Source organism: Halichoeres trimaculatus, unplaced genomic scaffold, assembly GCF_033239565.1.
Source record: "Halichoeres trimaculatus isolate MK-OKI-2021-1 unplaced genomic scaffold, fHalTri1.1 fHalTri1_scaffold_6, whole genome shotgun sequence".
NCBI lineage: Eukaryota > Metazoa > Chordata > Actinopteri > Labriformes > Labridae > Halichoeres > Halichoeres trimaculatus.
This window is the reverse complement of record NW_027437184.1, coordinates 33,908,916-33,930,268: the sequence shown is the minus strand read 5'-3', so window position 1 is coordinate 33,930,268 and position 21,353 is coordinate 33,908,916. Positions and strand designations below refer to the sequence as shown.

The 21,353-nt window shown below is 42.1% G+C and overlaps 1 protein-coding gene across 2 annotated transcripts in view; it reads right to left on the bottom strand.

The window, feature by feature from the left end:
* Nucleotides 1–19,423, bottom strand: part of fam222ba (family with sequence similarity 222 member Ba) — a 67,092-nt gene extending 47,669 nt beyond the window's left edge. The window contains exon 1 of one of the 2 annotated variants that reach the window (XM_074673068.1): nucleotides 19,297–19,423. The gene's annotated coding sequence lies outside the window, so the exon portion shown is untranslated. Of the gene's footprint in view, nucleotides 1–18,072; nucleotides 18,350–19,296 lie in introns of those variants that run through there. The other variant, XM_074673069.1, reaches the window with a different exon arrangement.
* Nucleotides 19,424–21,353: the final 1,930 nt, after the last annotated feature.

Here is a 21,353-nt window from a genome sequence, read left to right as displayed (position 1 = left end):
CGAGCGCTGAGTCAGAGACGGTTTTAATATTCATAACTCAGGCTGCTGTTATGATTTAATGTGATATCATGAGACACACTGCAATTACACCATAGACTGTATAATGAATGGTCACAATCTCTGTGACATCACTCATGTATTTCTGATACAGAGTTTTGAAGCCCATCATTGCCAGATGTCACATTAGTAAAAGTGAACTCATCCAGCTATGTTGTGGTACAGAAGAGGTAAAGAGGCCGGCCTTTAGCCTCTATACAGACAGCTACTGGATGTCCACCTGTCAGTCAAGTTAGCCATGCCCTTATATGGGCATATAGTGTAGCTATGTATATTTCTGCTGTAAAGACTGTGTTTTTTTGGGGGGTCCTGGTTGTGGTTTCTGGTGTTTCTGCAGCCAGCCTCAAAAGGATTCTCCATGAACTGCTGTTTTAACACTTCCACACAGGCTTCATATTAAAGACTGAGGTTGCTGCTTTGATTTGATGCAATACACTGAGATATGATGTGACACTATAGTGTGTAGTTCAATGCAGTGAGATGCCATATGATAACGCCATGCAGTTTGATGGAATCAGATCCATATAAGGCAGAATAATATGATACTATATGACTTCATGCAACACAATATGATACGGCACAGTGCAGTTCAATGCAATACAATTTTGTGTAATATTAAAAGATTTGGTGCCTTCCCACAGGATATGACTTCATATGATACAGTACAGTGCCATTCCATACTTAAAGTCACAGTGCAATTCAATATATATTACCATACACATTATACAACAGGATATCATATTATTAGCCAAATAGCATTTTTGCCAAAGTCATATTCAAGGTTTTCAGAAGAAAAAGAAAAAAAAAACGTTTTTTTTTGTACTTTATATCATTTTTAATAGCTACTTTATATTTTATATTTATGTTATCTACATAATTATCATTATTTACTTATTCTTTTTTTAAAATTTCTTTGACTCTTGCAATCATATTATAAGGTTCACAAAATAATTATTTAAACATTTATAACACAAGACTTAGTAAGTAACATAAGTATGCTATTAGGCTAACTACATACATTACCGATATACTATAATAAAAAACAATATGACACAATGTGACAAAATGTAATTCCATGCTAAAATATAGCGCTCAGTGTGATACAGTGAGACTGAGACTTGCTTGTGTCAGGTAGACGCAACCATCTCTTCTTGAGAGTAACCAGCAACCCCTGGTCCAAAAATATGAAGGCTAATGTGGAACTGTTCAAATGAACTGCAGTTCTTCAAGCGTCCACTTGAGGCTGGCTGCGGAAACACCAGAAACCACATACACACACACACAAGTTCAGGAAGAACAACTTGGTCCAAAGATCATTTCTCTATGAGAACGTAAGGGGGGTTAATTTTATAACAAGTTATTCCAACACAATTGAATTAACATAGCCCTCAGTCAACAATTTGCTTCAGAAGTTTGTATCAGAATTGAGTAGAAACAAATAAGATAGCATCCATAACAGAGTCTGAAACACTGATTGAAATGCTAAATGATGGCTCTGTAGTGTTAGCTTGTGCTATATTAACATAAATCGTTACTGAACTCAACGTCTACACCAAACACCGTCAGCGGTCAATAATCTACAGGGGGTGATGCTCAGGCTGGATTTAACCAAGGCAAATAGCTGCGCTGTAGTGACCTGTCTTATGACCAGCCTGAGCATAAGCTCAGTTCAAAACCATTCCCAGTCTAAGTTTACAGAAACTTGATTACAGAACAACATTTCAAATTTGGCTGTAAATAACTTTTAATACTTTTCAGATGCAAACTATTACCTACATAAGGCTCTGATATACATAGCTGCAGGGCTGTTGTGGATTTGGGTTTCCAGGGGATTACGAGAAAAAAGGATTTTTGTCCTTAAAATTTCCGTCCAGAAAATTACACTGTTTTGTTCTGGTCTCAAACCTGAAACTCTGACTATTTCTGATGAAATGGCTATACTCAGTCTTTTAAAGATCTTCATATGTTTAATATCAATAGTGAAATAAGTTTTTAATCATTTTTTATCTAAAAATAAAAATCTATACAACCTCCAGAATCTCTTCCTCTGGTTGTTTCCTGAGAGACAGAGTTATAGGAGTGATAAAGTTTGTCTGTGTGATGAAAACTCTTTCTGAAGTTCCCTCCTTCCTCCCTCTTGCTTTCTTGCATCATGCCGGCTCACACAGATCTCCTGCGGCCGTCCAATGATTCAAGACTGATGAGGCATGCTCAAAGGTCTATGCTATTGAGCACAGCATTAATGCACCCAGCAGCAAATTTTTTGCCATCGACCCCGGTTCCCTGCAATAAGGACAGAGCCATCAATCAGGCCCAGATAGCCGACACCAGACACGGCCTGATGAAGTGGGGGACTTTGGAGCTAATGACAAATGGATCTCTCAGATATGGTCACAGTATACTATGACAGTCTGCTGAGAACGCTTGACCTTTAGTGAAATCCTGAGCCAACACGGTGGAATGTAAAAATAAGGGGGATATGCAAACTGCTGCTGTAGAGAGTGGTCAATGTGTGAGAGGGTCTCACTCTCAGGGCAGAGCTGCTGCTGACCGGCCCAGCCCTCCTCTGTTCACACACCAAAGCTCAGGGAGTGACCTTCAGGAGGCCTGCTCGTCCTGCTAATTGGGGTCTCCACAGAGCAAGGCAGCACACCCCCTCATACACACACAGAAAAACAACACACACCAACACACAGCACAGAGGGAGGGAGTGGTGCAGGGGGTAGCAGTGACATGGGGTGTGAGCTTGTTGGAAACAGCAAAAGTTAGACCTGCATCTAAAAATGTGACTTCAGTCTACAGAAAAACCCAGAGTCAGTGAAAAACAACAGTCAATACCCAAGACTGGTCAACAAAAAACACAGCTACATTATCCAACATCCTTAAAATGTCCTAAAACATGATGATAACACATCATGCACTGGTTTTGCAGAGGTTGTTTTGAGGAAAAGTCACTAAATTTAAAACATAATATATAAATTTCACAACTGTGAGGAGATGCTACCATATATTCCAAATAATGAAGATATGACAGCAAATTCTGTAATTTTAACTGAATAACTTGAAATCTGGGAAGTTTTCAGACTTGTTGACCTGGATGGTTCGACTCTGACTACCTAAGGGAAGGGAAGAGGTACACGCCAACACAATGAATAGTCTAAATCAACCTCTATTCCCACTTATCATGTCTACTTTTCACAAAACATTAAAGTATCAAACTAGCATCATTTTCCTATTACTTATTTTTATAATTCAAAAAAGGAACTGAGTGCTAGTATCAAATCTGCTCAACTGTGAGTCTGAAATTGAGAACTCTATCTAACACAGCTAAATGCCAAAGTGGTTTGCAGAGCGTTGCTACCATTAGCAGAGATAGCAGCATGAGCCATCATTTGTCTTTCTAAATAAGTGTCTACGTAGCTGTTCTGGTGACTGACCAATCACAGCCTTCATATTTTATTAGTTAGCTTCAACCTGAGTCCTGTTTCTGATAAGGTTAAAGGAGTGTCCACTAAGACTTCACAGGAGTCCAAGCCACTGAGGCTGCCCCTCTGGACACTAATGTCCCCAGCTAAAGGCTAGTTGGCCTTTAGCTCGGGCTGTATAACTCTCCCGTTTATCTTTCTTCTGCTCTTCTGTCCTTTTTCTGTCTGACAGTTAGGCTCGAGTGTCCACCATCACTACAAAATTAATCACAGAAATCATTTTTAGCAGAGAAAAACACAGATCTACGTGTTTTATCTCTTCTCACTTCTAAACTTTGTCAGCTAGCGTGGTGTTGTCATAGAGACCTAGATGTGCCGTGAATCAATCCTGTCTTGGTAGACCTGAACTGGAAGCTAAGAAGTAGCATTTTAAAATAACCTGTAACCTGTAACATTGGTGCTGATGATCTAATTTTAAAGGGTGGGTTATGATCAGGCAAATATCTAGAAGGGAGACTTTTTCAATATCACTTAGAAACTCCTCACAGCCCCTTTAAAGGAGATAGGATACACTGTCCAACTCATGCCTTAAGTTCCTAAAGATCTGGGGAACCTTTATTAAATACATAAAAAAGGAAAAGGAACAGTATGTCAATTGATTAACAATGCATATTTTTGTTGTACTGTGTACTTTCAATACTTTATATGAGCGGTGCTATCAGTTATATACAACCTCTTGCTGTGTTTCTAGGACAAGGTCTTCTCTTCTTGGAAACAACATCACGGACTTTGCACTTGGACCTTCACTCTAATCTTGGACTTAAAGTGATACTCTGGGATGGAACAAGTTGGGTCCTATCACAAGGTTTAGGGCAGAAATTACCCCTACAGCAGTGTTTTTGTGCAGCAGAAGCCCAGAGCGCTCGCACCAAACACCCCCTCCCTGCTCCTCTGCTGGTTTCCTCTGCACTCAGAAGGTGCCATATTTTACTTGACCAAAAACCCAAATAAACGGACTCCCACCGAAAAAATCTGATATCGGTCTGCATTCACGCTTTATTTAGAGAATTTTCAGCGCGTTACTTTCACACAAAAACATCACTAAATAAGGCTCTAGTTCTCATCGTGTCTCTTTGTCCTGGCAGACTACCTGCGTTTGTTTATATCTGGCACGCCGCGCACAAGGACTGATACACTAAGCGGCGTGCGCATTGTATCCAGCTGTGGCTCTGCAGCAGAGGTAGCACCGTTTTACGCCACGATGAGAACTAGAGCCTTATTTAGTGGTGTTTTTGTGTGAAAGTAACACGCTGAAAATTCTCTAAATAAAGCGTGAATGCAGACCAATATCAGATTTTTTCAGTGGAAGTCTGTTTATTTGTGTTTTTGGTCAAGTAAAAAATGGCCCCGTCTGAGTGCAGAGGAAACCGACAGAGGAGCAGGGAGGGGGTGTTTGGTGTGTGCGCCCTGTGCTTCTGCTGCACAAAAACACTGCTGTAGGGGTAATTTCTGCCCTAAACCTTGTGATAGGACCCAACTTGTTCCATCCCGGAGTATCACTTTAAGGACTGTACAGTCATCCCTTATGAAAGTTGTTTTTGGACTGGTATGGATTTTGACTTTTTTTATTGTTTTACTGTGTATAGTAGTGTGCATACTTGTTTGTTATTGTTAAATGAAAAATCATTAAAGAAAAAAAAAAAAAGCAGAACCCCCTCTTAAAATCTGATTGGCCCAGACAGATGCTGCCCAATAATCCCAAACTCTAATTGGCCTGTTCAAAATGGGAATCCCAATCAGCCTTTCAGACTGTGTTTCAACAGGTTGTTAGCAGGTGTGCACATGTTTTAACCCTACTTAAAACTTAAAATTGTAGAAAAATACAGTAAACAGTAAAACGATACACTAGTGTGCTGGCATGAGTTGGTGCTTTAGTTTGGCCACTTCAGTCAAAAAACAGTCTAGACACACCTGCACTCGAGGAAGGTGATCCTAGATCCCCAAATTAGGACTAATTCATATCAGAGTGGTCATCCTCTTCGATGAAAAGAGAGGAAAGAGAAGAGGAAGTCACACTGCAGGATAAAATACCTGAGAGCAGCCATGTGAGGAAGAGTCGGTGAATGGATTGAGGAGGAAAAGACTTCTGAGGAGGAACTAAAGGACAGACAGTGAACCTGGGAACCTTTTGAGAGAGGGTTTGTGAGAGATCCAGTGAATGAGACTGCGAGCAAGGATGGCCACGAATAGAAAGGTCTGCATTTAATTTGCTAATCCATCATTCCAATTGTGCCGGGTAACAAAGGGAGAGGAGAGTGGTGGGGCATTCAGAGGCAATGGAGCATGCTGAGGGGTGCGTGTGTGGTTCTCCATGGAGCCAGAGAGGCCGTGGCCCTTGGCCCTTAAAGCCCAGCCAGCGCTGGGGAGAATGGGATCTGATGAGCTCAACGCAGGCAAGACTAATCCCTTCATGTCCAAAGAATTGTTTAACTGTGTTTGACTGATTAACCCAAACCCTCGATTCCACTTACAATCTATTTGTTCAATCAGCTCTCCTGCTCTCATCGTGCTGCAGCGTGTGGGCGGCGATGAAGAGGGAGGAAAAGAAAGAGAAGAGAACAAGAGAGAGAAACAAAGGGGACTGCAGAACAATCCTTGTGGAGGACGCGCTCAAAAGTCAAAAGGACAGCTTTTTTTTTGTCTTACTTGCAGTTCTCCAAATGCACACAGCACATGAATTCCTAAAACCGGCTTTCGCTAGCATTCAAAGGTCAGCCGACTCTCGCCTTGAGAGGTTTCATGTGAAAGTCATGGCCCGGTGTGTTCTGGTTTCGCACCAGCTTCCTGGGAACGAGGAAATTTAAAAGTGCTCTCCCTGCGTGGAAAAGAGGTTGCCATGAAGATTAACCCAGCTTCCTTTTATAGCCCCTGACAAGAGGTTAAATCACACATTACACCGCCTGAAATGTCTGCAAGTAATTAGATCAAGAATATTACTCTCTCTTCTTCCCCTCGCAGACTGCAGCTGATCAAAGCCTAATGATGGTGTCAGAGCCATTGGCGGTGCTGGCTGGGTAAAATCTCCCCATCGGGATGGCAATCTGTCAGGGCCTGGAGCTCTGCTAAACAGCACAGGACACGAGTACAATGGTGCTTGACACAAAGTAGACTAAATGAACCGTATCTTTTACCAACAAGCTATCCGTCAGAACAACCATTAAACTCAGAGTAATGATTATACGTCTTTGTTCTGAGTCTAGACTGTGTTTATATGTACACACTGAGCTGAGATGTATACACTCTGAGAGGGAAGGAGAGACAGAGGGGGGAGGCATTGGTTGTCTCCCAACAACAGTGAGATCCACCTTCAGTGTATCCGCTGTCTCTTCACACCGGAGCAGATCTGAGCAACACCTGGTCTCCTGACGGAGCGAGGGGGCTACTGGCTATTAATTACAGAAAGCTGACACGCGGCGCAGGCAAACCCTCGCATAGAGACCCTGGGACGTCAGATATACGCAGCAAGACGAATGCTCCTCTGTCACACAGCAACATGACCTGCCTCAGGACTCTTTGCACACGAGTACTTTCAAGTATGCCTTTCAAATCATGGCCCACCCTTCTTCCTCTGCCCCCACCTCCGTCTCCCTCGCTATCTCAATCACATTCTGCGGATGTTACACCACTTCAGGGGATACTTTCTGACTAATGCAGAATGCTTGTGCAGTAGCACGATAAAAGTTGACATTTTCCTTTTCTAATTCAGCGCTTCCTTTGTAAACAACCGCACCTTTCTGTGTGTGCGCACACGCACCCTCACGCGCCCTCGTGCACCCTTGTGCGCGCGCAGGCTGCAGACACATCTCATGTAATGGTCAATTTTAGTGAGTTGCTCCTGAATGCAACGGCTGCAAACAAAAGAGGGAAATGGCAGGAGATATGCCAATCATTCACCGCTGAAAGATGTCTGACAAAAAGAGGCCACTGAAAAACGTGACAGCTTTTCTTTTCCACGTCAGGCCTCGGCACAGGCAGTTCCTGAAAGAGGGGCCCCCACACAACAGGCTCCAGCAAGAGGTCTGACCCTGATCTTAACCCCATACAGGTGGCAGTGTGCTGACACAGGAAGCAGGGAGAAAAAGCTGCTCTCCGCCAAGGACCTGCACTCAGAGATCATTTAGACATGCACAAAGAAAAGCTCAATGCTGGTAAAGTGTATTCTAGCGTGCTGAAAGCAAATCCCCTTGAACACATTAATGATAAAGACTCGTTCTTCCGAGCGGACTAAAAGCAGCTGTCGAAGGGGGTTTGAGAGTCACGTCTTTAGATGAAACTCTACAACTGGGTAGAAACATTTTATTATCCTGTCAAGGCTATTAATTTATCACAGCTGAAAGTAATCTAACAGCGCTGGTTCAAAGTTGTCTTCTGAAGATGGTACTTTGAAATCATGACCAACATTTCCACTGATCTGACTCTTTATACGCAAAGATTCATCGTTAGTTGTGAAGGCAATTGGTAGATTATACAACAACTAGAGCTTCTTTCAACATCTTTATTGTAAGACCATCAGTAGATATACAAATCATGACCTTCTTCTTACTTGAGCCTGGTAAAGAGGTTTTAGGTGAACTGTCAGGTAACAATGAGCTCCTAACAGAGAAAGCCAAGTTATTAACAGTCAAGTTTTCATCCATATTTTCTAAATGTGATAACATTACAGTTAAATAAACAGGGGATAGATTGGTGTTACCAGATTTGTGTCCCATCACTGGAAACCCAAAATCTTTATCCGAAGCTGCCAAACTTTCAGGTCTTTAAAAAGGTAAAATCCATTTTTTTGGTCCACATGTGAGTAAAGAAAAGCAATGTTTCAAAATACAACCAAATAATAACACGATGAACCAACATTTAGAGTTATAAATATCTGAGCAACACATTTCCTCAAAGGTTGAACTATTGTAAATCATAGAAGTTCCCATGGACCCATTCAAACCACTGTGGGTCCAAGGTTCAGCTAACAACCAATCAGCCCCTTCACAGAAATGTTTCATCATCTAATTCTAGGGATGAATCAATCTGACCCTTGATAGATCAGATATTGGTGACAGAGCTGATCAATAGGACAAATCTTTTCAACCCATTTCTATGCTCTACTGTGTTCATCTTAAAACCTTGGATCTAACATTTTTCCTATTACTTTCCCAGCTTTCCCAAGTACTTGATTCTTATTTGTTAAAACTATGGACAAAAAAAATGGACGTCATCTTGCTAGGTTCAAGCAGTGGCGTGGTGTGGTTTTTTTTTTTTGAGGAAGCCAAGTGAGACAAAGCCTCTAATCTGTATGTTTTTTAGGGAGTGGGGTTCATAAAAGACAATGTTGCAGCTTGTATATCGCTATTTCATGTCACGGAACGACCTGTTAGAGTGCCCAGAGAGCGCTCTTTTTACTCACATGCTTGTTATGAAACTGACACTTTGAACACCGACACACGCCCTTTCACTCTCCCACCCTCAGTCACCCATTCACTCACATACATTGTCCTCTTGATTTAGCTTAAACATCTTCTTAATTTACTCAATCGCCCACTCAAATGCACAACCGGACGCTTCATGCTAACGTGCTAATCTCCCTGATTTGATTCAGTGGCTTGATGATGCTGACTATACTGTGATTTGATTGGTTTGAGGCCAAAGACGGGGTGGCTTCCCTTGACACAATCTTGGCCAATCACAGGTGAGCAGTGTCATGACCCTAGCCTCATCTGATTGGTTTATCAGTCTTGTTTTTTTTTACCAAGGGACGCCAACTCAGCTTGGCCTCCTTGTGGACAACTGTGTGCAATATCTTATTTTCACCACTCATTTGCCACATAAAATTTAGGAGGGCGCTGTTTGACACATCGTAACATGCTCAACAAGTAGAGGAGAGAAATAAGACTGCCCCCCCTGGTGGCTGGCTTCAGTACAGGTCAAAATTCTGTCTCCCCATTCATTCTAACGGAGCTGTGATCAAACTTTAGAGCTGCTGGTAGACATGTTTCTCACATCCGCATTCTTTGGTGACTTTAAGATGTTATTAGGCTGTGTTGCGTTCAACTCCTCTTGTTCCTGAATAATTTTTATTTTCATTAGTTATAATAGGTTCAAAACAGGGTTTTACGTCATGTTTCACAATGATTTAAAGCTGCCATTCCTGCGTGTTTTTTTCGGGAATGGTCAGAAATGTCGGAAGGGAGAGCCAAGTAGAGATTAGACTTTTATTTGTCTCACATGTGGCTCCCCACAGATTCTACTTAGGCTTCAAAACTGTACAGTGACAAAAGGCAGAGCCGCACTGTCCACTCTATAAACAGTCTTTGGGTTACTTTAACTTTCGGACAACATCAGTAGACAACAAGGAGGAAATTTTTGATGATGATAAATCTAAGCTTTGTATTGGTGGTTATTGGCTGATCTGTCAGCAGAGACAAGAAGACGAAAAACAGCGAGGGGATGTTTTAACTTATAAAGAGATTATCAAATTGAAGAAAACAGACATGAAACAACCAGAGAGACTCATTTATCAAAAAGAAATGCAGTTTTTATACAAGTGCAGCTTTTATTTTCTGTATCTGTTCAGAACGCCAATGGAAAAACACTGATGTTTGAACTTTTACCACTGAGAAAAAGGTTAAAGGTTACAGTTGATATGATCAGTAAATTGGCCGGTAAGGTACTGCCATCACCAAGGAGCTCTGACCAATAGTCCAAGAAGCTGTAGGAACAGTTATTTAAATGTAATGAAATCTTCTTTTGATTGTAGCAGAGTAATGAATAGGGATGCACGATATTGGATTTTTGCCGATATCCGATATGCTGATATACCGAAACCCCTTTTGGTTGATACCGATACCGATAATCACAAGTTTGTTTGTTTTTTCACTGTAAAGAAAGCTAAGTCTATCCTGTACTGGAATTTATATGTTACTCTTATTGTGACGGTCTTATTTGTTTAAGAAACACACATAAAACAAGACAAAAAACATTTGATTTTACCATAAATAAGAAATGTATTATTTTTTCAAACTCAAGACATTCAGTATTGAAATACAGAAAAATAATTTCTTTAGATCACATGAACTTTAAATGTACAATGCATTTTTAAACATAACCAAGTTGCATTGGATTATTTTAGAGCTACTGTAACAACCTGGTGACAGACACAGAGCTCTGCAGTGCAAATAAATGAAGTGCTACATTAGATTTAAAGAGCTTATTTGTCAGATGGAACATAATAATAATCCTAACTGAATAGCACATTATTGGCTGTGCATATCAGCAGAAATTTTCATATCTGCCGATACCGGTAAACAGGTTTTTAAGCTTTTATCTGCCGATACCGATATCGTGCATCCCTAGTCATAAGCTCTATGATGTAGTTCGCTTTTGGTGGAGCCAAATAAATTCCTTCATCTTGAAAAAAGCTCATCTGTACTTTCCAGAATCACACTTCTAATACTTGGTGTCAGCAATACTGAAATATACAGAAATCTGAATCAGGACAGAAAGAAAATGTGATAGAGTCAGTTCCTGTGTGACCACCAAGCTCCACGAGGTGAAATGTGTGAAGATCAAAGAGAATGAGAGCGATGTGGAGAGCTGTCTTCAGTTCAGGAGGATAACGTGACTCTTGTCCTGATTGCAGCTTAGTCGAGTCCAACCACGGGGCTGAACTCTGAACTGTGATTACAGCCAACATCCCCCCGCAGAGCGACAACTGCATCTCTGCACATTCCTGGAAACGCGGCCAGCTGAAGACAGCAAATACGCCAGAGAGGAGCACACATAAACAACGTAAGCTAGTTTGAGAGCTGCGCCGATGTTTACTGTCTCACTAAGTGCATTTCATCCCTGCTGCTTTCACAGCAGCGGCGGTATTTCAGCATGCAGTACAGAGGGGCTGCTGATGCCACAGGTCTGTGTACAGAGGGCTCAGTCACAGGCTGCACAGACTGTTTGGACAATGTAGGTGTCAGACACACTGCCTGTCTGGAATAATGATTCAGTTCAGCTGCTACAAAACACCCTCTGGTCCCCTCCTTTTATAGTAGAGGTTCAATAAAAAACTAACTTGACTGTTTCTGGAGAGTAGCTGTTGAAAAGCTGAGAGGAATTTCTGCCTTGTTTGACTTGGTACGTTGCTATCAGGGAGAAAAAGGTCTGCATTTGCTTCAAACAGGCACTGAATGACATGCCAGAGATTAGCCTCTGAAGGTCACAGTCTTAGCCTATCCTTTCAGCCGCTTTTCACAACACAACCCCGGGCCCTTTTGAACAACAGGAAGAATGTCATCTGGTTACTTTTCAAGGCACGGAGATACCATTCACTGCGGCCAACAATGGCTGCAAACAGGACCAGAGGGTTAGGAGGTTATAAAGGGCCCCATTCTGAGCACTGCTCCATCTCCAGCACACTGCACGCACTCAGAGAAAACACACCCACACACGGAGGCCTGGAGAAGTGGTGCGAGCCCAGATAAACGGAGGAGGGTCATGGCAAAGTGCCGTGTGCTGACCGGCCCCTCACCTCAGCAGCTCTCTCTTTCTCTGTGCATCTCCGTCCCTCCTCGGCTCGGCTCTGAACACCCAGACCGAGCCTCAGAGCCTCGGAGCCTTGGAGCGTCGGAGCCTCGGAGCCTCTGAGCCTTGGCTGCTCTGTCAGGCGTTGGGATGCACTCGCTGCTTTGTCATACCGAAGAAGATAACTCTATGATATGTGAGTGTGTTCTTCCTCCAGGTTATTGTGTTTTACGAAAAAAAAAAAGGTTGCAAAGAGCAAAAAATTTTGAATTTTCTATTTCACACAGCTACTTTTCTGGCAAGAAAACGATGATCTGGGATTGCGAATACCTCAAAAACAGGATTTCGAGTTTAACCTTTCAGTGATTAATGATGTAAGATAACTGGGCTAATGAAAGCAGCGCTAACGTTCCGGTAAACAAAAGCAACACTTCTTTAAAAGCGGTGTTCAAAGGCAAGCCCTCAACTGAATCCATCTGCTTTTATTCAGGTTGCAAAGCTTGTCCTGAAAAGACTCTTAGTCTACAGCCGGAGCTGAAATCCGTCACCAATTTAGTCTCTAATGAACCCTCTGAAATATTAAAAATAAAGCCCAATTAGCCGGCAGCCTTTTACATCTCCTCCCTCTATAATCCTCTGGTAGCTTAGCCTTATCTAATGTCTGCGCCAACTATGACACTTTGAGCTCGCGCTCCCTCTCTGCCTCTGCACTTGATATCCCCTCCAGCTTTACTGCTGCTTTGTTGTGGCATCCTTTCTGACCCCGCAGACCGGGTCAGAGTCTGAGCCCCTCTTTGGTGGTGGCTAACGATGCCCTGATATGTACAGTTGGCACGGACGTCGGAAAAGTGCAGCAATCATCACAGACATCCAAACGACTTCTGTAGGGATTACTCAAAAGTGATACGGTGACCTCTTCATACGCGGGGTTTTGTGTTTAGGGGGTGTCAGGGTGGAGGGGGGGTCAGGGCTCACAGTGAGGAGACCTTATCTCATGCCTTAAACAGATAACAGTATCAGCTCCTCTGACGTTCCTGTGAGATGGAGGTGGATAAACAGGATCGTTGTCTCCGCTGCCTCCGACATGTCTGATCAGACAGATGCCTGGTTCCTCCTGCTGTTGCTGCTGGGCGACGGTGGCCCCGCTGTATGCCGTGAATGTCACACAGAGGCTTAGATTTCTCCCTGATTGCCCTCCAGCTGAAGACAAAACAATTTCAGAAAGCCCTTTGGTCTTTGGTGTTTGTAACGTCAGGTTGCAGCTTAAGGCCTCTGGTTTGCTGATTAGGCAAACTACCCAGAAAGAGCAGCGCTGTTTGCCATAATTGGATCTGCAGGCGGAGGCCGGGCTCAGAGTACAGGAGTTTTTGGCTCATATAACCCAATTTAACCCTCTGGACAATCGAAGGAGGAATCTGATTTGGGGCTTTGATCAGTTCCAGAGTTGGACTCAGGCTGTCTGATAAAATGAGTGGTTTACTGATCGTGTCTTTGGTCAAACATTAAAAGAAAAGCTGCAACCAAAACTCTAAATGACTGAGCCAGTTCTCTTTAAGGTCTGTAAAGAGAGACCACTGGCAGCACTACATCAACTACAGTTAACATCTACAGCCGGTTAGGGATGGGTACCGAATTAGGTACTTTTACAGGTACCGACTGAATCCTGTCAAAAGTACCGGGTATCGATTCATGTAAAATCAAAAGGTACCATGTTTAGGTACCTAAACGCATTCTTGTGACTGTGAAGGAGTGGAAGAGTAGGAGGTTTTCCATGCTGGATATGAACACAGCATTGCAAGGTTATATATTGAAGAATAAATATGTCAAATTGAAAAGAATCTATACTTTATTATTAAACAAACTGATATATTTTACCACATAAACACAAAAAAAGTACTGGGCATCCGTATCGTTTCAAATGTGAAAGGCACCCATCCCTACAGCCAGTTGGGGTCACTCTCTGTTTACATCTGCTGCCTTGCGAGATCACATGACACAAAACAAGGTCACATGACCAGGTCAGATCATCCAAAAGTATCCCGAGCACACAACATACTGTCAAAAGTTGGATGACACGACAGCTCCCACAAATCGAAGCCAAACACTTAGAGTTCAAACCCACAGAAACAGAATGATCAAACGTTACAATCAACACAGACGTCACCAAATTTTTTCTCAAGCATGATTTCTGTCAAAACACTTCCTGTCATACCAAGGGTTCATTAGATGCTAAAATATGAAGCTCTGATTGACAGTTTTTCTAAGATTTGGCATCTTTCAGGGCTGTGTGCGCCGGATTAGCAGAGCGGAGGAGGAACTAAAGGAAAAACATAACGAGCACTGGCTCGAAAATCACTGAACTTTCCATGACTGCGAGTGTCAAACCAGCTCAAGAAGCTGCTACACTGAGAGCTGTGATCACCAGAGGGATGTTTGGCATTTAATCTGTAAAATTAACAAGTGTTTTAGCTAGCAAAGGGGTATGACATCAGTACCATGGCTCCAACAGATTATCTTTACCTCTCAGAATCTAAAGCCTCGCTTCAACCACAGGGTTCAGTTCAGGTTGTCTCGGTGTGCCACATATTTTGTAGCGTTTCCATTGACTAAAACTGGGACAGGTCCCTAAATTATCGACCTATACCGTCCCACTTTCTGGTACCCTTCTGTTGGGGTTCCAGACATACTGATCTGACCCCAGAAGGTGGAGCTAGAAACACTGCAGCACATTGATTGGCTGATAGAATCTTCCTGGTGACAGCCTTCTCTGAAACAAAGCTTGATTGCGCTTTGTAACAAAGAGCCACATGCCAATCACAAAGAAGACGACCTGCTCAATGGCTTCCATTGTGCTATTTGTTTACCAGGCTGCATTTTTCTTCTTCCTTGGATTTATTAGCGGGGTGTCACACTGCTATGTCGTCACACTATTACGAAGCTGATGTGGCTATCGGCATCTGGCTGACACCCGCCTACCAAGAAAGGCACGGTCTGGTGGCGGAAACACAAACAGGATCAGGCTTTACCAATCTGTACGGATCCAAACCGGACCATTTGGTGGAAACAGGGCTCCTTCAAAGCAGATGGACCTGCCTGATTCAGTTTCTAAACTCCTGCCGGTCCATCTTGCCAGACTCCGTTGACCAACAATTTCACTCAGCTAAATTCTGACCGGCCCAATCAGGGAAGAGAAGCGGGAGCTGTGGGAGCAGACATGACGTCAGCAGACTTTCGTACTTGTCAGCGTTCCTTTGATTCTTAAGTTGAATTCATAAAAACGGAAGCAGTCGTCTAACGCCTTTTTCACAGCTGTTTCTCGTGATTCAGTAGTTGTTCATCTATTGTTTCTTAGAAGCATCGGCTCACATAAGCTACATCATACAGTGGCTTGATGTGGATTGGTCCGTGGTGAGTGTGTTAATCAGAACGGTTGTCCAATCACCAGCTGCTAATTTTTTTAAAGTCCCGCCTCTGAAAACAAATCAGAAGAGCTGCTACCCAGATGGACAAGTGAAATATTTCCGTGGCGGATATATGAAACTGTTCGTCTGGCGTGTCAGGTTACTAAACATCACCAGCACATTAGGTTTTCTGGCTTCACTTTTGCACACCAGAGAAGCACATCCAGCGTTATGCACATGCACTCTGGTGATGAAACACTGTTTTATTGTGTGTGTGCACTTTTAAGATTAGTGAAAGAAAAAAAGTCTGACCAAAAGATGCAATCCGTGCAAATAGAAAAGAAAACCATAAAACCCGCAGAAATGTTTCAAACAAAGACACAAAGTGTTTTGTAATCAGCCTGTAGTTGTTTGGCACAACATGATTCAACTCATGTGAACTAAACCAAATACCATATAACAGCTGACCCACAGCCTGAGCCCTGCAGGTCCGTCCCTTGTTCTCCGAGGCATCCAGAAGTCGCCCATGATGTCGCAAACACCTGATCTGGTTGTATCATGTGGCCACGGTTCTTTACTCCACGTCTGACCTGCGTTTGACCCTCACACTGAGTCCCCTGACTTTGCCCACTCACACAAAGGCGACCAAACATCTGCTCCCGCTCTAAAACCGCACTCACACAGCTGAGAAGACATCAGGTGGCCTCACAGAGAGTCTCTCTGAGTGGTGGGTGGCTGAGTGGGCGAGTGTGGGCTGACAGCTGCCCCGGTGACTGCACAACCGAAAAGGTGGAGCTGGCTGGTACCTGGAAAATCTCTGCACAGGGGAGGCAGCCTCATTTAGCAAATGGATTATATTCAACAAATGCATCTGAAACGACCAGAGCGAGGAAAATAAAAATCAGCCATGCACATAAAATTCACAGACACCTGCAGGAGATTTAACATACACAGGCCCCCGCTGGAATATGAAAGAAACAAATGCATTGCACGGGGATAAGCGTGTGGTTACACATTTCCAATTCAAGTAGCGTCTCTAAAATTCTACATCAAATGACTGGCTTTGAATAAACCAAAATGAGCCTCAGCCAAGTGGCTCGCTCCAGCACAGAAAATCATTACATCAAAAAAGTACACTGGATAACCGAGCCGTTTCACAGTCAACAATCACAGAACCAGGACTGTTACTAATCAATGTATTCTAATGAGCTCCCTGTGAATCCCAAAAAACAGCTGAAACATAAAAGCCGCTCAACTTCTCTGGTTGACTCTTTGTACCTTGTGATCTGTTATTCATAGTCTGGCTCTGAAGTCTCGAAGAAATAAAGCAGGGCTTTGATGTTATCCTCTTATTACTGCTGTCTGAGACGAGCCTAATGTTGGGAATCAGATTGTTTGGATGTCACGTGGAGGATCTTTTTTTACGACACAAAACATCCTGAGTTCAGTGGAAGCTGCTCATTCCTCGGAGCCGTTTGCTCGCAAGAATAAAGTTTGAGAGTTTAGCATGTGGAAAACAGAGTGGGTGTTCATGTTACATTCACAGTGTACTCTACTCACTACTTTAAAGCTTACACTCAAGTAAGCTGAAATACGTAGGTGTCCAAATTCTCTATAATACTCTTTTTCCTGCGATAGTTTAACCTCGTCTACAGTCCACTGCAGCCCGGGAGGCTACAGCAGCCAAGATGATACACAAGTATTTTAGAGGAAATTACCCTCCTCTGCCCACAATGTAAATCAATATGTTCCAATAGATTTGTCAGCGGTTGGCTGAGAGAAAAAAAAAAAAAAGGAAACAAGGCAAACTTGCTCTCCTGTCAGTGTGTCCTCAGCAAAGCCTCGGGGTTTGCAGTGACAGGTCAAAGAGTCAGCACATGACTCACAGGGAGAGGAGGACAGACACTTTGAAAAGCCACGCAGAGATCTAATTAACACATGCGTTCAAGTGGTGTTTCAATTTGAAGGAAGGCTGTAATTTTCTACAAAGCTGACCAGCATGACATGAACTAATAAACCAGGCGCTCCTGACATTCAGGCTCATCGGCTTCTCTCATGACTAAGAGAAAACACACAAATCATTCTCAGATTTGCATAGAAGTAAATACACATCCTGAAAGCCAAAGCTTTAACCTCCAAACCCTCGGCTTTAAAACTCCTGCAGAATCCGCACATGTGCTTTCATTAGCATCAAAGTATCTGCTGATTACTGTCACTACAGTTGACCTGCATTTTACAGAAGAGGAGAGGCCTTACAGTCATTTGTTTCTAAGACCTAATTAATCTTCATTGTGCTGGGAAACGTAGCACCCCAATGCAAAAAGGGTTCCTCCTTCTACACGATAATTGCAGGGAGTCTCGGGGCCCGAGTTTCCCAGACAACACGGTCTGAAATTTAATTATCTGCTCTTTGGAAAATGTAAGGGGAAGAAAGCTACATTGCTATCCTGCACTTTTGGGCGAGTAATGTCAGGCTTTTGTTAGAGTAAGCACAGGATACCACTTAGCACGTCCTCCCTGAAAAACTGTCTGAGTACTGTATAGGGAAAAACATTCTACATGTAATTTAGCTACAAGATACAAAAAGAGTTTCTACTTCACAAAAGAGCATGTTCCCATGATCTTACCATGTGCAGGGTAAACCAGATCACTTCCATAGTCCGGTCAGTCACAGAGGTTGAGTTTCTGAATCATATCCGTCCAGCTCCATGACATTAAAGACCAACTAAAGCAACATAAAGCCAGACTCAGAGCAGCCTAAGACAACACACACAGGCTGTGGCAACATTAACATTCCTCCGTGTAAAGATCAGGCATGGAGGGGGGAGAAACATCGATAGGATCCCATTAGTTAAGTGTGCCCTTAGGATACCCGAAATTTGATCAGAGATAAGCCCTTTCCTTCCTCCCAGACACGAACCATTAGACGTTATGGCAAAAGAAGAAAAAGCTCCTCTGAAACTACTCCTCCTCCTCCTCCTCCTGCACTCTTCCTCCACCTCCTCCTCAGTGGTCGAGGTTGTGCAGCAGGATCAGGATGAGCCTGGTGACGTCAACCTTTTGTTATCACCTTTAACACTTGTCTTTGCAGGTGGAAACACACTCCCCCCACCCTCTTGTCATTTTAGGAGGTGTTATTTGCAGCCAGGCTGGGGAGCAGGGAGGCTGCACAACATCTGTATCACACGTGAAGACGGCTGATACTCTAAATATGGATGTATGCATGCATGTCCTAATGACTATATCAGATGTTAGCAGCGGGAGACAACTCAGTGACAGCTACAGCAGACTTTGCATCTGGGAATAGCAGGAAATAACCACACTTTCAACTTCATGCACAGACTCTTTCCCCCAGGAGACTAACTTATTATTTCTCTACAGACGTGTCTGCCTTAGAGGTGATGAAAATCATAATGAGTATAAAATTATGCTAATTATTTTGCATGCAAAATCAGCTGGGATAAGTCCTCAGTGGTTGTTAAAATTTGCAGAGTATAACTAGCTCACCAGCCCAACAACACAAGCCTCATTTCATTCAGTTTTAACAAGCTCCAGACAACAATTCATGACTCCTTCAGAGCATAAATAGCCCAGCTCTGCTCCTGAGGACTGAGGTTTTATCATTAGATAAACAGGCATCAGAAGGACCCAGTACAGTAGCTTTAAAGCTGCATGTTGCCAGTGAGAGTGCCAGCTGACTGCCCAGGCTCCTGGCTAGCTAACCTAGCCAGTCTGAAACATACACAGTCCCATTGTTGCCTCCTCCAGCTCTCCTCATATTTATGCCACAATTTCAGAGGATGTCACGCAGTATCGGGCAGCAGCCGTGTTATTTAGATACAACTACTTACTCTCCGTTTTCCTGCGCGAAAGGCATCGTTTAGTACGTGGCCATGGTTTAAAACGGACAGATTTTCTCCCGTGTCCCTGCGCTGCCGAATCACTGCTGCTGCTGTCTGCGGCAGCAACTTCCGGCGCATGCGCACTGTTTAGGACCGTTCCAGGCAGAGCCGAGTGCTGCGCAGGAGGAGCCGACGGATTTAAAGGGACAGGCGGTGCAGGATTTGATTGGACGGCTTGGAATTTTCAAGAAAATCACCATGTGAAAGTAAAAAAATATTCAAACGCTGAATAAAACTGAATTGCCATTTTCTGTTATTTCTTTTATCCGTATAACATTGAAATGGTTCAAATTTTATCACAGAGTCCAACGAACACAGTGTTTCCCTAAAGGTTTATATTCTGTCAGACATAAGTAATAACTGTTTGATATTTGTCAGTGTCAAAACAAGAATCTATAGTAGAGTTAATTGACCTAGAGAATCATTTATGCTTGCACAACAAGCTATTAATAGCTGCCATTGCAAGAAATCAATAAAACTATTTTTAAACATTTCATACCTGTTAGCCCCTGAAATCCCCAATTGGTTTAAAAATGTCAAAATTACCATTTAAAACAACTATAGTGTCCTCACTTCCCTTATTTTAATGTATTTTACCATGTGAAAGGGGGAATTATCAAAATACCTTCACCAAAACTGTTTTAAATATGTCTAGATTATTATTTTATCTGTATGACATTGAGAAATATCCAATTTTGAAAAACACAGGACTGTTAAGACTGTTAAATCCAATATTTTATTTGTTCATAAAGCTGTCAAACACTTAACATAAAACTTAGGTTTATTGTGTCCCTACTCTAATGACTAAAAATTTTTAAAGAACTGTTCAATTAAATTATTAACAAGTGAAAACTCTGGTTCTTAAATGCATGATTGAGACACCAAGTGCGAAAAGTGTTGCATGGATAAATCTCACTTAAAATTAACTTTAAAGCTTATAGAAAAGGATTGAAAAAGCAGGAAACATATTCTTAATTTGACGAGTCCATATCTTCCTCAGTATATTTCTTAATGTGTATTATGTAGCATTATGGTGTATGTTTACACATTTTTTCTCCATTGCCCATTTTTCATAATGTTTAATTTATATGCTTACATAATTGAAATGTAAAAAAATAAAAAGCTGTGTTTTTAAACTTGTTTTCAGCTGTCTTTTAGTTTTGATATTTATAGCTGGTCTATAATCAAATTGCTTGTATTCATTTTGAGAGACTTGGCAAATAAAGGTGACTGTGATTCTTTATAACCAAATCAAAACAGAAATGGAGACTGAACAATCAAAACAAATTGATAAATCCTGTTAGAGACAGGAAGAATGAGCAGCCACAGTCCTGTTTTGGCTTGGAGAATAGATTTAACTCGTTTATTGAGTTGTCCACAATGTTGGTAATCAGGTTTAACTATTAGACTCAGTCTACAAGGCTCTATTTTGACAAACCTGTGAAACAAATGCCATCCCAAAATGTTTATGTGGTGTTTTGATGCTAAAGTGAGAAGTGACTGAAAGCAGTATGAACGCTCAACCATGCTTATTTACTAATATAGAATGGAACTTTATATGTCATTGCAACCAGTGCAACGAAATTGCAAATATGAATATCAATATAAAGCACTTAAACATTTTTTATTTTCTATTCTCAGAAGATTTTTAAGATTTTTTTTTGTTACATTTATAATATTACATTCATTCCTGATACAACATTCTCTAACATCTGTAGTCCTCTTTTAAAAAAAAAACATGTATTATTATTGCTGTTAACTTATTTACTTTATTGAAATTTCTTTGACTCATGCAATTATGCTAAGAGGCTCACAAAATAATAATTTAAATGTGTATAATATATCACTAGGGCAATTATGCTATGAGGCTAATGATTTGCTTAACTCCACTTAATTTCAAAGTTAATGATCTATACTTGCACATTTCCACATAGCAAATACAAGAAACATTAAAAACACGCCAAAATAAAGTGACACAAGATCACAACTAACCTTCTGCCACTTAC